Here is a 19872-nt window from a genome sequence, read left to right on the forward strand (position 1 = left end):
ACAGAATTACATACAGCGAAAGCAGGATTTCAGTAATGATGTAAATAATACAGTGAATAATAACTGGGAACTCTACAAAATACCCATCACATATAGTTCCACATCATTTGTTATAGCACTGTGACACAGAGACGTGTAACAAGATTAACAATTACTTACAAATGGAAGTCTTCCTTGCTCTGTTGACACCAAACATGTACTTAAGGCATTCACTACATAGAATCATAATAAAAAATTAATGCAAGGGTAATGGTTTGTAAAGATATCCTTGTTACAAGTGTTGTTAAAATACTATTGGTAATAACCTACAATTAACACAGCTAACTAGAGTCAACTGGAAGACAACAAACATTCTTGAAAATAGCTGGTATCATAGTTTACAACTGTTCACCATCTACGAAAATTTACCTTTAATACCCCGTATCTGTGTCATGACATTCTTACTTCACTTACTGCACAATACAGGTGCATGTGTGAAAACTTACATTATGCTCAGATCAATCAGCATGTTGTTTCAGTTCAGGATCTTGCTTTACCCAAACATTAGGGCTGTCAGCCTTAAATGCGTCTGCAAGAAACTGAAATAGCAAAACATTGAATCAGCTAGGCTTCTGTGTCTTGTTCCTACATTACTGTCTCAGTGAGGAGCTGGGGAACAGGAATACAGAAAGGGGCAGAGGGGTGAGAGAGAGAGAGAGAGAGAGAGAGAGAGAGAGAAAGAGAGAGGGATGTGAGGGGGGGAGAGAGAGAGGAATGCAGGGGGAGATGGGAGGGAGGCGGGGGGGGAGATGGGAGAGAGGCGGGGGGGGGGAGAGGGGAGAGAGGCGGGGGGGGGAGGGGAGAGGAGAGAGAGGCGGGGGGGGGGGAGAGGAGAGAGAGGCGGGGGGGGAGAGGAGAGAGAGGCGGGGGGGGGGAGAGGAGAGAGAGGCGGGGGGGGGGAGAGGAGAGAGAGGCGGGGGGGGGAGAGGAGAGAGAGGCGGGGGGGGGGAGAGGAGAGAGAGGCGGGGGGGGGGGAGAGGAGAGAGAGGCGGGGGGGAGAGGAGAGAGTGGCGGGGGGGGGAGAGGAGAGAGTGGCGGGGGGGGGGGGGGAGAGGAGAGAGAGGCGGGGGGGGGGAGAGGAGAGAGAGGCGGGGGGGAGAGGAGAGAGAGGCGGGGGGGGAGAGGAGAGAGAGAGGCGGGGGGGGAGAGGAGAGAGAGAGGCGGGGGGAGAGGAGAGAGAGAGGCGGGAGGGGGAGAGAGAGAGAGGCGGGAGGGGGAGAGAGAGAGAGGCGGGAGGGGGAGAGAGAGAGAGGCGGGAGGGGGAGAGAGAGAGAGGGGCGGGAGGGGGAGAGAGAGAGAGGGGCGGGAGGGGGAGAGAGAGAGAGGGGCGGGAGGGGGAGAGAGAGAGAGGGGCGGGAGGGGGAGAGAGAGAGAGGGGCGGGAGGGGGAGAGAGAGAGAGGGGCGGGAGGGGGAGAGAGAGAGAGGGGCGGGAGGGGGAGAGAGAGAGAGGGGCGGGAGGGGGAGAGAGAGAGAGAGAGAGGCGGGAGGGGGAGAGAGAGAGAGAGAGAGGCGGGAGGGGGAGAGAGAGAGAGAGAGAGGCGGGAGGGGGAGAGAGAGAGAGAGGCGGGAGGGGGAGAGAGAGAGAGGGGCGGGAGGGGGAGAGAGAGAGAGGGGCGGGAGGGGGAGAGAGAGAGAGGGGCGGGAGGGGGAGAGAGAGAGAGAGGCGTGAGGGGGAGGGGGAGAGAGAGAGAGAGGCGTGAGGGGGAGGGGGAGAGAGAGAGAGAGGCGTGAGGGGGAGGGGGGGAGAGAGAGAGAGAGGCGTGAGGGGGAGGGGGAGAGAGAGAGAGAGAGGCGTGAGGGGGAGGGGGAGAGAGAGAGAGAGAGGCGTGAGGGGGAGGGGGAGAGAGAGAGAGAGAGAGGCGTGAGGGGGAGGGGGAGAGAGAGAGAGAGAGGCGGGAGGGGGAGGGGGGAGAGAGAGAGAGAGAGAGGCGGGAGGGGGAGAGAGAGAGAGAGAGAGAGGCGGGAGGGGGAGAGAGAGAGAGAGAGAGGCGGGAGGGGGGGAGAGAGAGAGAGAGAGGCGGGAGGGGGAGAGAGAGAGAGAGAGGCGGGAGGGGGGGGAGAGAGAGAGAGAGAGGCGGGAGGGGGGAGAGAGAGAGAGAGAGGCGGGAGGGGGAGAGAGAGAGAGAGAGGCGGGAGGGGGAGAGAGAGAGAGAGAGGCGGGAGGGGGAGAGAGAGAGAGAGAGGCGGGAGGGGGAGAGAGAGAGAGAGAGGCGGGAGGGGGAGAGAGAGAGAGAGAGGCGGGAGGGGGAGAGAGAGAGAGAGAGGCGGGAGGGGGAGAGAGAGAGAGAGAGGCGGGAGGGGGAGAGAGAGAGAGAGAGGCGGGAGGGGGAGAGAGAGAGAGAGAGAGGCGGGAGGGGGAGAGAGAGAGAGAGAGGCGGGAGGGGGAGAGAGAGAGAGAGAGGCGGGAGGGGGAGAGAGAGAGAGAGAGGCGGGAGGGGGAGAGAGAGAGAGAGAGGCGGGAGGGGGAGAGAGAGAGAGAGAGGCGGGAGGGGGAGAGAGAGAGAGAGAGGCGGGAGGGGCAGAGAGAGAGAGAGAGGCGGGAGGGGCAGAGAGAGAGAGAGGCGGGAGGGGCAGAGAGAGCGAGAGGCGGGAGGGGCAGAGAGAGAGAGAGGCGGGAGGGGCAGAGAGAGAGAGAGGCGGGAGGGGCAGAGAGAGAGAGAGGCGGGAGGGGCAGAGAGAGAGAGAGGCGGGAGGGGCAGAGAGAGAGAGAGGCGGGAGGGGCAGAGAGAGAGAGAGAGGCGGGAGGGGCAGAGAGAGAGAGAGAGGCGGGACGGGCAGAGAGAGAGAGAGGCGGGACGGGCAGAGAGAGAGAGAGGCGGGACGGGCAGAGAGAGAGAGAGGCGGGACGGGCAGAGAGAGAGAGAGGCGGGACGGGCAGAGAGAGAGAGAGGCGGGACGGGCAGAGAGAGAGAGAGGCGGGACGGGCAGAGAGAGAGAGAGGCGGGACGGGCAGAGAGAGAGAGAGGCGGGACGGGCAGAGAGAGAGAGAGGCGGGACGGGCAGAGAGAGAGAGAGGCGGGACGGGCAGAGAGAGAGAGAGGCGGGACGGGCAGAGAGAGAGAGAGGCGGGACGGCAGAGAGAGAGAGAGGCGGGACGGGCAGAGAGAGAGAGAGGCGGGACGGGCAGAGAGAGAGAGAGGCGGGGACGGGCAGAGAGAGAGAGAGGCGGGACGGGCAGAGAGAGAGAGAGGCGGGACGGGCAGAGAGAGAGAGAGAGGCGGGACGGGCAGAGAGAGAGAGAGGCGGGACGGGCAGAGAGAGAGAGAGGCGGGACGGGCAGAGAGAGAGAGAGGCGGGACGGGCAGAGAGAGAGAGAGGCGGGACGGGCAGAGAGAGAGAGGTGGGAGGGAGGGGGAGGGAGAGAGGTGGGAGGGAGGGGGAGAGAGAGAGATGGGAGGGAGGGGGGGAGAGAGAGAGAGGTGGGAGGAGGGGAGAGAGAGGTGGGGGAGGGGAGAGAGAGGTGGGAGGGAGGGGGAGAGAGAGAGGTGGGAGGGAGGGGGAGAGAGAGAGGTGGGAGGGAGGGGGAGAGAGCGAGGTGGGAGGGAGGGGGAGAGAGAGAGGTGGGAGGGAGGGGGAGAGAGAGAGGTGGGAGGGAGGGGGGGGAGAGAGAGGTGGGAGGGAGGGGGAGAGAGAGAGGTGGGAGGGAGGGGGGAGAGAGAGAGGTGGGAGGGAGGGGGAGAGAGAGAGGTGGGAGGGAGGGGGAGAGAGAGAGGTGGGAGGGAGGGGGAGAGAGAGAGGTGGGAGGGAGGGGGAGAGAGAGAGGTGGGAGGGAGGGGGAGAGAGAGAGGTGGGAGGGAGGGGGAGAGAGAGAGGGTGGGAGGGAGGGGGAGAGAGAGAGTGGGAGGGAGGGGGAGAGAGAGAGGTGGGAGGGAGGGGGAGAGAGAGAGGTGGGAGGGAGGGGGAGAGAGAGAGGTGGGAGGGAGGGGGAGAGAGAGAGGTGGGAGGGGGGGGGAGAGAGAGAGAGGTGGGAGGGGGGGAGGGAGAGAGAGAGGTGGGGGGGGAGAGAGAGGGAGGGGGAGAGAGAGAGGTGGGAGGGGGGGAGAGAGAGAGAGGTGGAGGGGGGGAGGGAGAGAGAGAGCGGTGGGAGGGGGGGAGAGAGAGAGAGGTGGGAGGGGGGGAGAGAGAGAGAGGTGGGAGGGGGGGAGAGAGAGGAGAGGTGGGAGGGGGGGAGAGAGAGAGAGGTGGGAGGGGGGAGAGCGAGAGAGGTGGGAGGGGGGAGAGAGAGAGAGGGGGAGGGGGGGAGAGAGAGAGAGGTGGGAGGGGAGAGGGAGAGAGAGAGAGGTGGGAGGGGGGAGAGAGAGAGAGGTGGGAGGGGGAGAGAGAGAGAGGTGGGAGGGGGAGAGAGAGAGAGGTGGGAGGGGGAGAGAGAGAGAGGTGGGGAGGGGGAGAGAGAGAGAGAGGTGGGAGGGGGGAGAGAGAGAGAGAGGTGGGAGGGGGAGGGAGAGAGAGAGAGAGAGGTGGGAGGGGGAGAGAGAGAGAGAGAGAGGTGGGAGGGGGAGAGAGAGAGAGGTGGGAGGGGGGAGAGAGAGAGAGGTGGGAGGGGGGGAGAGAGAGAGGTGGGAGGGGGGGAGAGAGAGAGGTGGGAGGGGGGGAGCGAGAGAGAGAGGTGGGAGGGGGAGAGAGAGAGAGAGAGAGGTGGGAGGGGGAGAGAGAGAGAGGTGGGAGGGGGAGAGAGAGAGAGAGGTGGGAGGGGGAGAGAGAGAGAGAGGAGGGAGGGGAGAGAGAGAGAGAGGTGGGAGGGGGAGAGAGAGAGAGAGAGGTGGGAGGGGGAGAGAGAGAGAGAGGTGGGAGGGGGAGAGAGAGAGAGAGAGGGTGGGAGGGGGAGAGAGAGAGAGAGAGAGGAGGGGGGGGAGAGAGAGAGAGAGAGAGGTGGGAGGGGGAGAGAGAGAGAGAGGTGGGAGGGGAGAGAGAGAGAGAGGTGGGAGGGGGAGAGAGAGAGAGAGGTGGGAGGGGGAGAGAGAGAGAGAGGTGGGAGGGAGGAGAGAGAGAGAGGAGGTGGGAGGGGGGAGAGAGAGAGAGAGGTGGGAGGGGGAGAGAGAGAGAGAGGTGGGAGGGGGAGAGAGAGAGAGAGGTGGGAGGGGGAGAGAGAGAGAGAGGTGGGAGGGGGGAGAGAGAGAGAGAGGTGGGAGGGGGGAGAGAGAGAGAGGAGGGAGGAGAGAGAGAGGTGGGAGGGGGAGAGAGAGAGAGAGGTGGGAGGGGGAGAGAGAGAGAGAGGTGGGAGGGGGAAGAGAGAGAGAGAGGTGGGAGGGGGAGAGAGAGAGAGAGGTGGGAGGGGGAGAGAGAGAGAGAGGTGGGAGGGGGAGAGAGAGAGAGAGGTGGGAGGGGGAGAGAGAGAGAGAGGTGGGAGGGGGAGAGAGAGAGAGGTGGAGGGAGGGGAGGAGAGAGAGAGAGAGGGGGAGGGGGAGAGAGAGAGAGGTGGGAGGGGGAGAGAGAGAGAGGTGGAGGGGGAGAGAGAGAGAGGTGGGAGGGGGGAGAGAGAGAGAGGTGGGAGGGGGAGAGAGAGAGAGGTGGGAGGGGGAGAGAGAGAGGTGGGAGGGGGAGAGAGAGAGGTGGGAGGGGGAGAGAGAGAGGTGGGAGGGGGAGAGAGAGAGGTGGGAGGGGGAGAGAGAGAGGTGGGAGGGGGAGAGAGAGAGGTGGAGAGGGGAGAGAGAGAGGTGGGAGGGGGGAGAGGGGGAGAGAGAGAGAGAGAGAGAGAGCGCTAATAAACACATATATTCTTCAATTAGAAACAGGCAGCAAGAAAATATGATGCACAAGTCTGATATTTGAAACCGAAGCTATGTTTATTCTTGAATGCAGGTACAACAATAAGCAATTTACCCCAAAATATCAATCAAAATTATTTCGTACATATCAAGCAGCAACCAGCATAGACAGTAACCATACAACTATGGAAGTGGATGTACTTTACATCAATGGGCTGAAAAGGTTAAGTTGCCCTCCCTTGAAGAGAGCGATAAAAGCCTCCTTGTGAATTAGATATAAAACTAAGCCAGCCACTGAGGCATCTGGGGGTAGCAAGTCAGGGAGATTAAATTCTGCCATAGGGTGGCTAGGTTGGACAGTACGGCAAAATGTAGACCACTGTTGAATGGGAATGACAACAGTGGGGTGGCACTGGAGGAGATGACCATGAGGCCATCAGATACAGCTGATGTGGAGCTGGCAGAGGACGGTAGAATGCTAGTGAGAGGCCTGCATGGAGGACCTCGATGGATTCATAGTCTCCTTATCATTGGTTGTTTTAAGTCACAGTGATTCATTCTGTATTTCAGGTTCCTAGAATACTGATTACAAGAGCCAGTTTACTGGTAGCCCATTTGGGCAAGCTATCAGTAAGTTTGTTCCCAGGGATCCCAAAATGACCCAGACTCCAAATAATCATCACTGAGCATCCACATTGCTCAAGGGCATACTGGGAATACTGGTTAGCAATGACCAAGGTATGCTGAGGGTAATACTGGTTGAAAGCTTTCAAACAGGTCAAGAGGTTGCTGAAGATGAAGGATCCACCAGTGGAGGAAAGGATATGCTTAAGAGCATGAGAGATGGCTACCAACTCTACAGCTTCTGGCAAGGAAAATTGGTGGTAGAGGGCCTCAGGAGGGAATGTGTCTTTCGGACCCCATGATGGGTCAAGAAAAAGCTCTGACCAATGGATTCCCCACAGAGGTGTACGTGAGTGGGCCCAGAGGAGAGGTGGAGGAAGAAATAACTGGAGTTCAGAGGGGAGGGACAGGGTGTGGACTGCGATCAAAATCCCTGAACCGGGCCGCCATTATGGAAGATGGGTTTCCGTGTTTGGAAAGAGGGGATGATATTTTGGATGCTTAAGAGAGTTGCAAACATAGGTAGCATAACTGAGAAGCTGTTGTTGGCTCTTCATACACAATGAATGGACCCCAGCCTCCACACATAATCTGTCCGCAGGACTAGTTCAAAAGGCTCCTGTAGCAAATCAAACACCACAGTGGTGCATCAGATCCTGTATACACAATGCTGAGGATGATTCCGAACCATATACCAGACTCCCATACCCAAGACAGGGTTGTTTTATGGCTTTGTAAAGCTGCAGAAGGGTAGTGCACTCTGCACTTCCGCTGGTGTTACTCAGGTGATGAAGTGTACTGAGGGGTAGCAAGCACTTTTACTTACACTGCAAAATACTGTGAATTCATGTCAACTAAGAAATAAAGACCAGTCCTAAAAAACAATAAGTTCCCGCCACATTGAGTAGTTTGTCAGGAAGATATAGTTCTGGCTGTGGATAAACCGTACGATGTTGACAGAAGACCATGACATGGGTCTTGGCAGCTGAAAACCAAATCCATGGGTGAGTGCCCATGACAGCGTCTTTCGTATGGTGCCTTGCAGTCTACATTCAGTGGCACCCACACTAGAGGAGCAATACTAAGAGGCCCAAATAGTCAGCATTAAGGCTGGCGATACTGATGATCTCACAGCTAGAGGTGACCATTGATGGCTTGCAGAAAGACAAGGACACACTGTACAGAGCCCTGCAGGAGTCCATTCTCTTGGGTATTAGGAGTGTTGTGGGAAGCATGGACTAGAACCCAGAACATACACTGTGACAGGACATTATAGATAAAAATTGGGAGTGGCTCCCACATAACCCACTCATGTAGGGCAGCAAGGATATGGCCTCACCTAGTGTCATACAGCTTTTGCAGGTCAAAGAAGATGTCAATAATGCATTGCCATTGGGCAAAAGCTGATTGGCTGGCAGACTGCAGGCAAACCAGATCATTAGTAGTGGAACAGTCTTGGCGAAAGCCACACTGGGATGCAGCCAGAAGACCCCGAGACTCAAGGAGCCACACACCTGCCAGCTCACTGCACATTCAAGCAATTTATGGGGAACATTGGTGACACTTGCTGGGTGATAACTGCTCATCTCTAAAGGTGCTTACCCTGTTTCAACACTGTGACACAATGATGCTTTCTAATTGTTGCAATGGGAACTGGCCCTCACTCCAGATCCAGTTACAGATGGCAAGGATATGATGCTGACAATCCACTGATAGGTGCCTGATCATTTGGTTGTGGATATGACCTGGCCCTGGTGCTGTATCAGGACAGATGACTAGGACACTGATGAATTCCCACTCAATGAATGGAGCTTTATACAGCTCCAGGTGGCATGTAGTAAAATATAATTGCTTTTGCTCTACTCATTGCTTGGTAACATGAAAGACAGGTTGATAATCTCATTTTAGGTCAAACCTGCAGAGGAGAGGTGGTCCGATGGTTGAAACATATAACTGGGGATGAAGCCACTTAAAGTAAATAAGATGCTCCATCGATTGGTGTTACTTATGGTGCTGGAGAGCCTGCCTACTATTGCTAATGGCCTCTGCAATCTCTGATGATTGCCAAGGTTCTCCTTTTTATGTTTAGGGCACTCAACTACGAGGGTCATCAGCGCCCAGTTACAAACGCTAGTGCACTAATAGTATAGAAAAACGCAAGAGGGCGACACCAGAATGTACTTGGAAAGCTGCAGATAAACAAAGTAAAAGAGTTAGATCTCTTTGGACAAGTCCGTCAATGTAATAAAACTAAGGACACGAGCAGCTCCTCGAGAGTCATCAGCTGAAGGTCCCTGTAAGATAGACAGCAGACACAGGACAACACAAGAGTGAATAAAACGGGGACAGGACAATAAAATATGGCGCACCATCAATGGATGACCACAGGGGCACTGCGGGGCGGGGTCACCAGACAACAACAGGTAGCGGTGGCTAAAGCGGCAATGCCCTATCAGCAACTTGGCCAAAATGACCTCCTCTTGCCAGGAAGCGCATGACGAGGTCGTCCAAGCAGTTGGGATTGATTTGATGCCCCGAAGCTTATTTTTATGGAGAGAGGACCAAGCCTCATGCCACAATGATGAAACGAGCCGACAAAGAACCCCACTAACATCAGTTGATGGGACACAAAAGGAAGCTGTCCGAGGCAGGAGGACAGCAGCCTTGGCCGCAGCATCTGCAGCTTCGTTCCCAGGCACACCAACATGGCTAGGAATCCACAAAAAAGGGACAAGTGCCAGTATCAGCAAGGGACTGAAGGGACCATTGAATTCGTTGCATGGGAGGGTGTTCCGAATATGGGTCACAGAGACTCTGAATGGCGCTCAAAGAATCAGAGCAAATGGCATAGGGAGGAAGACAATCACGGCAAATATACTGAACAGCCTGATAGACAGCAAAACGCTCAGCTGTAAAGCTTGAACACTGGTCAAGGAGCCGGTATTGAAAGGCATGAGCCCCAACGACAAAGGCACATCTGACGCCAGCAGTAGTCTTGGAGCCATCTTTGTACATAAAGACGTTATTAGTGAGCCTCGAACGAAGTTCGACAAACCTCGAGCCGTATACCGAATTTGTGGTCCTCTCCTTAGGGAGCGAGCTGAGTTCAAGGTGAATGCGAACCTGAGCCTGGAGCCGAGGTGGCGTCGGGCTCTCAGCCACTCGAAAAGTCGTAGGGAGGGTAAAATCAAGTTGCTGAAGCAGGCAACGAAAGTGAACTCCAGGAGGTAACAGGGCAGAGACATACAGCCCGTATTGGCAATCGAGAGAGTCGTCAAAAAAGGAGAAATGTGATGGGTGGTAGGGCATTGACATCAGTCGGCAGGCGTACTGACAAAGCAACATATCGTACCGGTAGTTTAGTGGTAATTCGGCAGCTTCGGCACACGGACTCTCAACAGGGCTGGTGTTGAATGCTCCAGTTGCCAGACGTAACCCTCGATGGTGGATAGAGTTTAGATGGCGTCAGATGGACAGCCGGGCAGGAGAGTATACAAAGCTCCCATAATCCAGGTTTGATCAGACAATGGACCGATATAAGGGAAGCAGGACCATTCGATCTGCTTCCCATGACATACTGCCGAAAACACTGAGGACATTTAGGGAATGGGTACAATGAGCAGCCAAGTAAGACATGTGGAGACCAGCAAAGTTCCTGTCAAATGTAAGACCTAAAAACTTTGTTGTCTCCATAAATGGGAGAGCAATGAGACCGAGATGTAAGGATGGTGGAAGGAACTGTTTGTAACACCAGAAGTTCATACAGACCGTTTTCCCACCAGAAAAACGGAAACCGTTAGCGACACTCCAGGAATAAAGACGGTCTAGACAACGCTGAAGACAGTGCTCCAGGAGACATGTTCTCTGAGCGCTGCAGTAGATCGTAAAGTCGTCCACGAAAAGGGAGCCTGAAATGTCGGCTGGAAGGCAATCCATTATTTGATTGATAGCTATGGCAAAAAGGCCCACACTCAAAATGGAGCCCTGGGGCACCCCATTCTCCTGGCGAAAGGCATTTGACAAAACAGAACCCACATATACTCTGAACATTCAATCCATTAAAAATACATTAATAAAAAGACGGAGGCAACCATGAAGTCCCCAAGTGTGCATGGCGCGGAGAATGCCTGCCCTCCAACAGGTGTCGTAAACCTTCTCCAAACCGAAGAACACAGCAACCGTCTGGCACTTACGCAAAAAGTTGTTCATAATTAAGGTCGACAAGGTAACTAGCTGGTCAACAGCAGAGCGGTGCCTACAAAAGCCACATTGGACATTGGTACGGATGTGTTGAGATTCAAGGAGCCAAACCAATCGAGAATTTACCATGCACTCCAATACCTTGCAGACGCAGCTGGTAAGGGAGATGGGAACAACAATTGCTTCACATCAGCGTGTGCAAACATGACCTTTAGTCCAGATGCGATTATACGCGCGAAGAAGAAAGCCTTTACCTGCAGGAGAAAGGTTCTTCAGCATCTGAATATGGATGCCATCGGGCCCCGGAGCACAGGGTTGGCACCAGGTGACTGCACTTTCGAGTTCCTGCAAGGTGAAGGTGGCATTGTAACTTTCACGATTCAAAGACTTGAAAGAAGGTGGCCGTGCCTCCTCTGCTTGCTTTTGGGGGAGGAAGGCACGGTGGCAATGGCAGAGCTTGAAACCTCCGTGAAAAAGCGGCCGCAGGCATTTGAGACATCCTCAGGATCCACAAGGACTTCATTCGCTACAGTCAGGCCAGAAATCAGGGAGTGGACCTTGGTGCCAGATAGCCAGCGCAGACCATCCCAGACAACTGGAGGAGGAGTAAAACTGTTGAATGAGCTGGTGAAAGCCACCCAGCAAGCCTTTTTGCTTTCTTTGAGAACACGAAGACATTGTGCACGGAGTCGTTTGTAACTGATACAGTCGCCACTCGTAGGGTGGCGTTGGAAGGTGCGTAAAGCATGTCACCAAGCACAAATAGCGTCGCTGCATGCTGTAGTCCACCAGGGAACTGGGACTCGATGTGGAGAAGAGGAAGTACAAGGGATGGAATATTTAGCAGCAGTGAGAATAACATCTGTGAGGTATGCGACCTGACTATCGCAGCTGGAGAAGTTTTGATCATGGAAGGTCGCCAGGGAGGTGAAAAGCCCCACAGTCGGCTTTGGAGATGTTCCAGCTAGTGGAACGTGTGATGCAGGAGATGGATTATGCAGAGGAAATGGTCGCTTGAGTATATGTCAGACATAGCATACCACTCAAACCAATGTGCAAGTTGGGTAGTGGATATTGAGAGGTCCAAGTGGGAATAGGTATGCATTGCGTCCAAAAGGAAGGTAGGTGCACCAGTATTTAAGTAGACTAGATTGAGGTGGTTGAAAAGGTCTGCCAAGAGGGAGCCACTGGGGCAGGATGCTGGAGAGCCCCAAAGGAGATAGTGGGCATTAAAGTCTCCAACCAACAAAAATGGTGTAGTAAGCTGAGCAATCAGTTGTATCATGTCTGCCTTAGTAAAGGCAGACGTTGATGGAGTGTAAACAGTACAAATGGGAAATGTGAAAGTTGGGAGAGTAATTAGGACTGCAACTGCCTGCAGATCTGTGTGCAATGTGATTGCATCGTAGTAGACATCATCCCAAACCAGCAACATGACCCCTCCATCAGCAGGAATACCTGCCACAGGGGGTAGGTCAAAAGACACAGAGGTATAGTGTGCCAGGTCAATACAATCGCATGGGCATAACTTCGTTTCTTGGAGACCTACGACAAGCAGGCAGTGCATTCGAAGGAGCAATTTTAGTTCATCTCGGTTGGACCGAATACCGCGAATGTTCCATTGAAGAAGTGCCATTATGAAAACAAAAACAAAAAGAAAAAACAAGAAAGGGTCACCTCGATGGCCACTGAGGGCCTGGCTTCAAGGGAGCACTGCTGCTGCAATCGATAGGTGGTGAGTCATGGTCCATCAACTAAACAGTTGCGTCTGCCACCTTCCTGAGCTGGTCAGGAGGGGCAGCTTCCTACACCTGTAAAAGGCCAGATGATCGGCTACCAGCGGTGCGGCCTGGCGAAGATGGCGAACTCTTTTCTATGAGCCTTCTTTGAAGAATTATGTTTTGTCGAAAGAACAGTTGATGGCTGTGAAGTTTGTGTACGCAAGAAAAATTCGCGTGTCGGTTCTTTCTTGAAGGTTCAAGCATCTAATTTAGAGGTCCTCGTCTTAGCAGTAGCAGATGTTTGAGCCTTAGGGTTGGTGGGAGGAAGAGGAGACGTTGATCGAGCGATCTTAGCACTGGCCGACCTGACGACCGAATCGTTAAATGTTAGATCGCATGTCTGTGTAGCTACCTCCATGGTAGGCCTAGGAGAGGTGAGAATGGGAAGCACAGTGGGCTTTCTGCTATTGAACAACTTGCGAGAAGCTGAGGTTGACACCTTCTCTTTTACTCGAATTTCCTGTACACTTTTCTCATCTTTGTAGACAGGGCAGTCACGAGAGGAGGCAGCATGGTCGCCCATACAATTGGTACAACGAGGGGATGGAGGTGGACAGTCACCCTCATGGGAGTCCCTGCTACAGGTAACGCATTTAGCTGGATTTGAACAAGACTGCAATGTATGGTTAAACTGCTGACATTGGTAACACCTTGTAGGGATGGGTACATACGGCTGAACAGAAACAATCTCATAACCCGCTTTAATTCCTTAAGGTAATTGCACATTGTCAAATGTCAGAAATATGGTTTGGGTCGGTATGAGGTCCTTGTCGCCCCCGACCTGATGGATGACCGTCACTCCCTGATCAGAGAGGAAAGACAGGATCTCCTCATCAGTTAGTTCATCGATTGACCTGGTATACACCACGCCACGCGACGTGACGAATTCAAGGTGCGGTGGGCCTCCACCCGTACAGGAAATGTGTGTAAGAGAGTGGCTCAAAGTAATTTTTGGGCCTGGAAGGCTCTCTCTGGCATCAACAGCAAGGTACCATTGCACAACCGAGTACAAGATTTCACTGGTCCTGCAATTGCATCTACACCCTTCTGAAGGACGAAAGGGTTGACTGTTGAGAGATCGTGACTGCCAGATCTGGTGACAACAAGAAACTTTGGTGCTGGTGGTAGAATTTTTGGAACAGGAGTCACATCTAGCTTTCTTTTTTGGGCAGAAGACAGGGAAGAAGAAGAAGAAGAAGAAGAAGAAGAAGAAGAAGACGAAAAATCTATTGCAGATGAATACCCCATGATTGCCAGTGTCTCCGATGGTGGGCTCCTTCCTTGTGGGCCCCTCTCATAGGGCACTTCTGCCTTAGGTGATTGTTCACACCTCAGGTCACACCTCCTGAGAAATGGACAGAAGGACCAATTGGCATGTTCGGAAGGTAACAGCTCAGACAATCACCCCTCCCTAGGCCTGTCCTTTACCAGGGGGTACGTGCGTGCCTTCCATGTTTACCCAGGGCAGGGAATTACGCGTTACCCTGTCACCAGCCATGCGTGAAACGCGTGGGTCGGCCTTCAGACACGCACAGCGAGGAAAGAAGAGAGAGAGAGAGAGAGAGAGAGAGAGAGAGAGAGAGAGAGAGAGAGAGAGAGAGAGAGAGAGAATCTCAAACGCCGAAGCGGAGAATAAGATTCGGAGAAGAGGACAAGGAGAATAGGGCAAGGAGAATGAGGCAGAGATAGAAGTGCATGAAAGCAAAGATAAGAGTGAACGTAGGGAAAGACCAATACAGGAAAAAGTGTGATGATAGAGAAAAACAAAGGAAACAGGATCCTGGAGTTTTCAAATGTCCATCTCCGGACGAAAGCTCGATACATTACTCCCAAGAAGAGGGAGTGTGAAGGGGAGGTAAAGGGGGGGGGGAGAAGGATCGGGGATGGGGAAGGGGGTAGTGCAGCGCGGAAAGGAAGGAGAACTGATTCTAGCTCGGGGCCCCGTGCTCGCCACGCACGTATCCACGAAAGAGTTCTAGACGCCCTGGGGTAAGGTACTCTGTTGTCAGAGCTGGCCCGAGGAACAGAGGATTGCTAAATCAGCTGGCAAATGAAAGGCTGTAATCATATTCTGGGCTTCCTTGTTGATGCCTCCATGCGGCGGGGAGAGCAGGCCGACAGCAAAGGCAAAAGCACTCCAGTCACCCATGTTGAGAGCCCATCTGGGCATGCATCCAGGGCAATGATGCTGGGGGAGGGACAGGAAATTGTGGATTGGTCAATACCACACAGGTTGTCATGAACTCCCCAGTGGATGGATGGGAGAAACCAAGGGCTGCAAATAAAAAGGTTAATGACCAAGAAACTTCGTGTGCCATGTCAAAATGTGAGGGGGGTATCAGTATTTAAGAGGCAAAGAAAGTTGTGCCAGTCAGCCTCTAAGGTCCTTATGATGGCCAGTGATCATGGTTAAAGCTCACAAAGGGTTATATGTATTGAAATTGCCCAAGATTAGGAAAGATGGGGGAGCTGAGAAACCAATGCAAACAATATCTCATGAGATGCTTTATCATCAGGAGGGAGGTACACACTGCAGATACTACTATGCCGAAATGCACTTACATGAACAGCCACAGCCTTCAAAGCTGTAACAAGAGGCAAAAGTTTGGTATACAGTGTATCCAAAACATATATGCGAACTCCTTTCTGAGTACCATTGTGTGGTTCAAACTAGGGTCTCAGGGGTTGCTGGAATCTCTGCCTTGGCCACAGGAGTTGAACAGGTCAGATCTGCTAGTATGGGGGGCCCACTGGAAGGTCCTCCTCCTCTAAACACTTTTCTTGTCTTTTCTCTCCTTACAGAATTTCGATGATACCAAGGGCTTCTCTGAACCAGTTTCAGGCAAAGATGATCATGAAGCAGTGCAACCAACAGTTTGTGGTTCTTTCAGCCACTTGCTGGTGTCCAGTTGATAAGTACAACCCAGGGAAGGAAGTGTCCCCAAGGACACCTTCCTGGCAAGAGAAGCCAGAAGAAGCTTATTCATCTCAGGCTGGGAGGTGGGGACAAATGTCCCAGGTGGATGGAAAGCTATCACTCCCAAAGCAGGTGTGGAAAAAGCAGCAAAAGGGGATCCCCCAAATGATCAGGGGGGCAGGGATGGTTCAGTGGCCCTGAAGGCCCACTACAGAAAGAGTAACAGGCAAGAGTACCACCAGCAAAGTGGAAATGTCTTTGTAGCTGTAGCATATGACATTGTGTACATGCTGGGGGCAAATGCTTGCACGTCCTTTTGGCCTCTTTGTCAGTTGGTTCGTCCCGAGTCTTGTATTCTTGTTCCTTCTTCCCTCTCTAGAAAACAGTGTAATCTGGTGAGCACAAAGTATGGTGCTTTCCACAGTCGACACAGATGGGGGGAGAGGCACACGGGGCATTTGCAGGCGATACTCATCCACAGTCTCTACAGATGAGGTTAGTGATGCAATGCAAAGATGTGCCCAAATTCCAGCACTTTAAGCACCACAGGGAGGGGAGGGAAGAGATCTACGATTTCACATCACATCAGTATACCAACACCTTGACCTTTTCAGCCTAAAAGGCCCTGGCGGGGAGGGGGGGGGAGGGGGGACATGGAGTGAAAGGTAATGGCGGTCGAGGAGGTTAGAATTGGAGTACATGCATACCCAGGTGAAGCCAAGAAGTCCACTAGTTTTCCTTAAATAAGACCTCCTTCATTCTGAAAAACAATGCCATATCATTATTGTACAAAACGTAAGACATGTAAGATATCATGACAAGTTTCTGCTTCTTTCCAGTGTCACAGTCACGGTAGTGATGTGGTGAATTATGGATGCTATGTAAGTTACAAATTTAATTCTCTTACAATTGAATGTAATTGTGAATTTGTCCTAAATCTTTACAAATAAATATAATCATTTTGCTTGCACCACTAGCAAATCTTCAGAAGTCACAGAAAACAACTCACATATTCCATCTGGACACCCACTGTCATTGTCCTAGGAACCCAAAACTAAAGACAAATTTTCCATGATAATGAACAGGCACAAGGAATGGCCTTTGATGTAAAAAGCAGTGACCACTTGTTTTATGTGCAGTAGAGTACAAATTCACAGCTGGTTTACTCTCCACTTTGACTAGTCAAATGGTGGAATGATGCAGTCACACTCTTAGTACACTTATAGCTGTCAGTGAATATCTATGCAAGCCATCAAAGTTAAGATTACAGCAATTTTCCTCTTGTTACATCCCTATTTGTTCTTCCATGATTTTTCTGAAATCTCCTACCTGTTAGAAGAACTTTCCCTGCATCCACCATATCCAGTATCTCAAATGTGTCCCTATAAAAGCAGTGGCATAACAAATTCTGTTTTTGGACCACTCAACTGAAAGATTTTCATGGCATTTGCTGAGAAAGAAAACTAATTGAGTGGTACAATGTAAGCAGAAAAAATACAGCACTTCTGCAGTTGCAGTGTTAGCAGGTGCATAAATATATTTGTGTTAATTTCCTTTTACTGTATCTTTCTGTGTGGAAACCAATATTGTAAGCTTTTCTCTATCTGTATCTGTATTTAGCCTTTCCTTGTTTGTGGGAATGTGAAAGCCTTGCACTCATTTACTAATTTCGTAGTTCATCTTAACCCTGCTGTAGCTGCCACTGCAATGTGACAGACAAGCACCTGTTGAAAACTTAGCTCAGAGGGACAGCAGGGGGGGGGGGGGGGGGGGGACATCACCAGTGTGACTTACAAGTGGACAAAAGTACATTTGACATTCTGGCAGTGAATGTTCTCAAAACAACCGAGCCACATATGAGAAGCAGAGTTACTGCCAGGTAGTCAGTTTGAAAGCTACAATCTTCGCGATAACATGGAAGTGATAAAAAGTGACCAACTGCATTATTGGTTATTACCGCAGACTTCAGTCAGCATTGTGCTTAGTGATATTAGAAATATGGGGAACATGGAGGAGAGTGTTTTAGTGCTAAGTGTACCTGTGTTGCATTTTTCATTGCGAATAAAGCGTTTATTCGAGAATAATTTGCATCTAATTTACCTACATCAACACAATATAATAAAATGGATTGCTATGTAATAAAGAAAAAAAAGTAGAAACATCTGATGATTCTAGTCACCATTCAGCCGCAAAAACCCCATCAGATGTAAAAGCGGAGCCCAGCATTTCGTCGAAAGTGCCTCAACGAAGTTCATCGACCAATTCCTTTAATCACACAGGTATTCGCAATTAATAGGATGTATCACCATCAGGATATTACTGATGATATAAAACACAAGCTTCTCACAGCTCCAAGGAAACCTGCAAACGGTTGTCTTTCCTAGGTCTAAGCACAACAAGGAAGGGCGGATTGAATCTAGACAAGTGCATGATAATCATTTTAAACAGTACCATGGCTGGTGTTCTCCCAAGTTAAAAAGGGACTTCGTTGCATTAACTGTTCACTTTTTGTGAATAATAAAATGGCTGGAGGAAAGAAATCCATTATCGCCAAAAAACTTGTGACTGAACCACTAACAAAGTTTGCCAAACTTACTGCTAAAGATGGTGACCTTGAGACTCACTCTCAACTAAAGTACCATGTTGGAGCATCAACAGATGCAAAATTAAATTGCTACACTAGGAACGCAAACTTCATGCCATAAATCCATTAGAGAAAACAGAGATCATCTTGTACCTATAATAAAAACAAACATATTTCATGGAAAGCAAAATATTCCCCTGCGTGGTCATACAGATGATGGGAGTCTATTAGAAAACGATAATGATCGTGAAAGTATAGTGAGTAACACAGGAAACTTTAGAGCTCTTGTAAGATTTAGAACTGACGTTGGAGAGTTGCAACTAAACCATCACTTTGAGACCAATAAAGCAAATGCCACTTACATACATAAAACATCGTGTAAGGAACTTAATTCATGCTGTGAAACAGTGATGTTATCGAGATTACTGGAGGAAATCGAAGATTGTCATTATTACAGCATAATCTTCGATGACGCTACGGACATAGAACACACTCCCCAACTGAGTTTAGCTGCAAGATATGTTGATGGTGATGGCAAATCGCACAAAAGATTTTTGAGTTTCATTGACATCATTAAAGACAAGGATTGTAGTGGAAGACGATGAACCTCAAGTGTGTCAAGATGAAGAGCGTAGCGTTACTGGTGAAGTATAGGTACTACAATTCTAAGGAGAATGGGAAGCTTTTCTCTGTCCCTGCGGAACTGTGTGGGTATAGGCTGTGACGGTTGTTCAGTTAATATGTCAGAATCAAAAGGAGCTGTGGCTACAATAAAAAAGAAAGCTATCAACGTGGAAGTAGCACCATATCGAAGTCATCAGATCAGTTCAACCTCACTGCCTCTTGCAGCTGCGAAGTTACAAGTGTGAGAAACTCACCTGGTACTATTGAAGTAGTAGTATCGTTCTTTACAGTGTCTAGCAACCCTCCCCATTTATGTAAATTAATGCCCACAGACAACCCAAGTCTCTACTTCCTTTGTCCCCTCAGTCATTGTGGCTGCAGGATCAAAATACTGTCTGTCCCCTTGAACATGTTCAAAAGAATAGACAACACATGCATATTTGATGTGTGAAGATTGGATATGAATAAAACTTTATTTTGCAGTGATAGTGACTCCTTCCATTTATGTTTAACCAAAAATATGTAACTTTACTTATGGCTAACCTTTCATGACCTCGTTTAGTCAAAAATCTCTGCTCCTTGAATGTAGCATTATTGAGCACCCAAATTCTGGCTGAAACTACACCCATAGCAATCAAAACCAATTAGCATGTATGCCTTACGTTACCATTACTTAAAACAAAGATTAAGCGAGCACTTTATTCGACTGCTAACAACACCGTGATTTAATTGCTGTTGTTTCAGAATCAAGATACATATATAGTGCTTCCCTCCCCCTCCTCCTCCCCCTCTCTTTTTTGATTACATTCCTTCCATGTCTTTGTAGTCAAAAGGTGCAATCCCATATTTTAGTAACTTTAAAGTGTATACGCGGTCTGTTACATAGCTTAATTCTTTTGAATGAACAACTACACAGTGCAGTAATGCATTAGCCTCCACTGGTGAAACGTCAGAACAATAGCAAGTTAGCAATATTGCTTTCTCTGTGTGTTTTATAGTTAAGTCTTGAATAGTAGTGCTGGAATGGAAATAACGTGTGCACGCTGTGTGCAGATGGAGGAGCTGACCTCAGCTAAAGAGCAGCTGAAGATGCTTTTTGCCATGTTCAGCAGCATTCAGGCTGCTGCCTACTGTAGTAGCAGTGGCCAAGAATCTGACAAGTCAGATGGGATGCCTAAGGTGCCACCTTTTTGCCCAATGGCTCTGCTGTCAAGACACCTTGTGGTGTACCTAATGTGGCCGAGTTATCCTCATCAAATGGTGAGGGATGGGTGGTAACTGTTAGCACTGAAGCAGAGAGTGAATATGAAGGCTGGCCTCACCCACTGATCCTGTGAGTGGACTGGCAGGTGTTCATTCACCAGGGTCCAAACAGCAACAAGGGGGGAGGGAATTGC

At 51.0% G+C, this 19872-nt stretch overlaps 1 protein-coding gene across 2 annotated transcripts in view; it reads right to left on the reverse strand.

Moving 5' to 3' along the window:
• LOC124553977 (zinc finger protein 43-like) overlaps positions 1–19872 on the reverse strand; it is a 115282-nt gene that overhangs the window by 63754 nt on the left and 31656 nt on the right. The gene's annotated exons all lie outside the window — the stretch shown is intronic.

The sequence above is a fragment of the Schistocerca americana genome, chromosome 11 (assembly GCF_021461395.2).
Source record: "Schistocerca americana isolate TAMUIC-IGC-003095 chromosome 11, iqSchAmer2.1, whole genome shotgun sequence".
In the NCBI taxonomy this organism is placed as follows: Eukaryota; Metazoa; Arthropoda; class Insecta; order Orthoptera; family Acrididae; genus Schistocerca; species Schistocerca americana.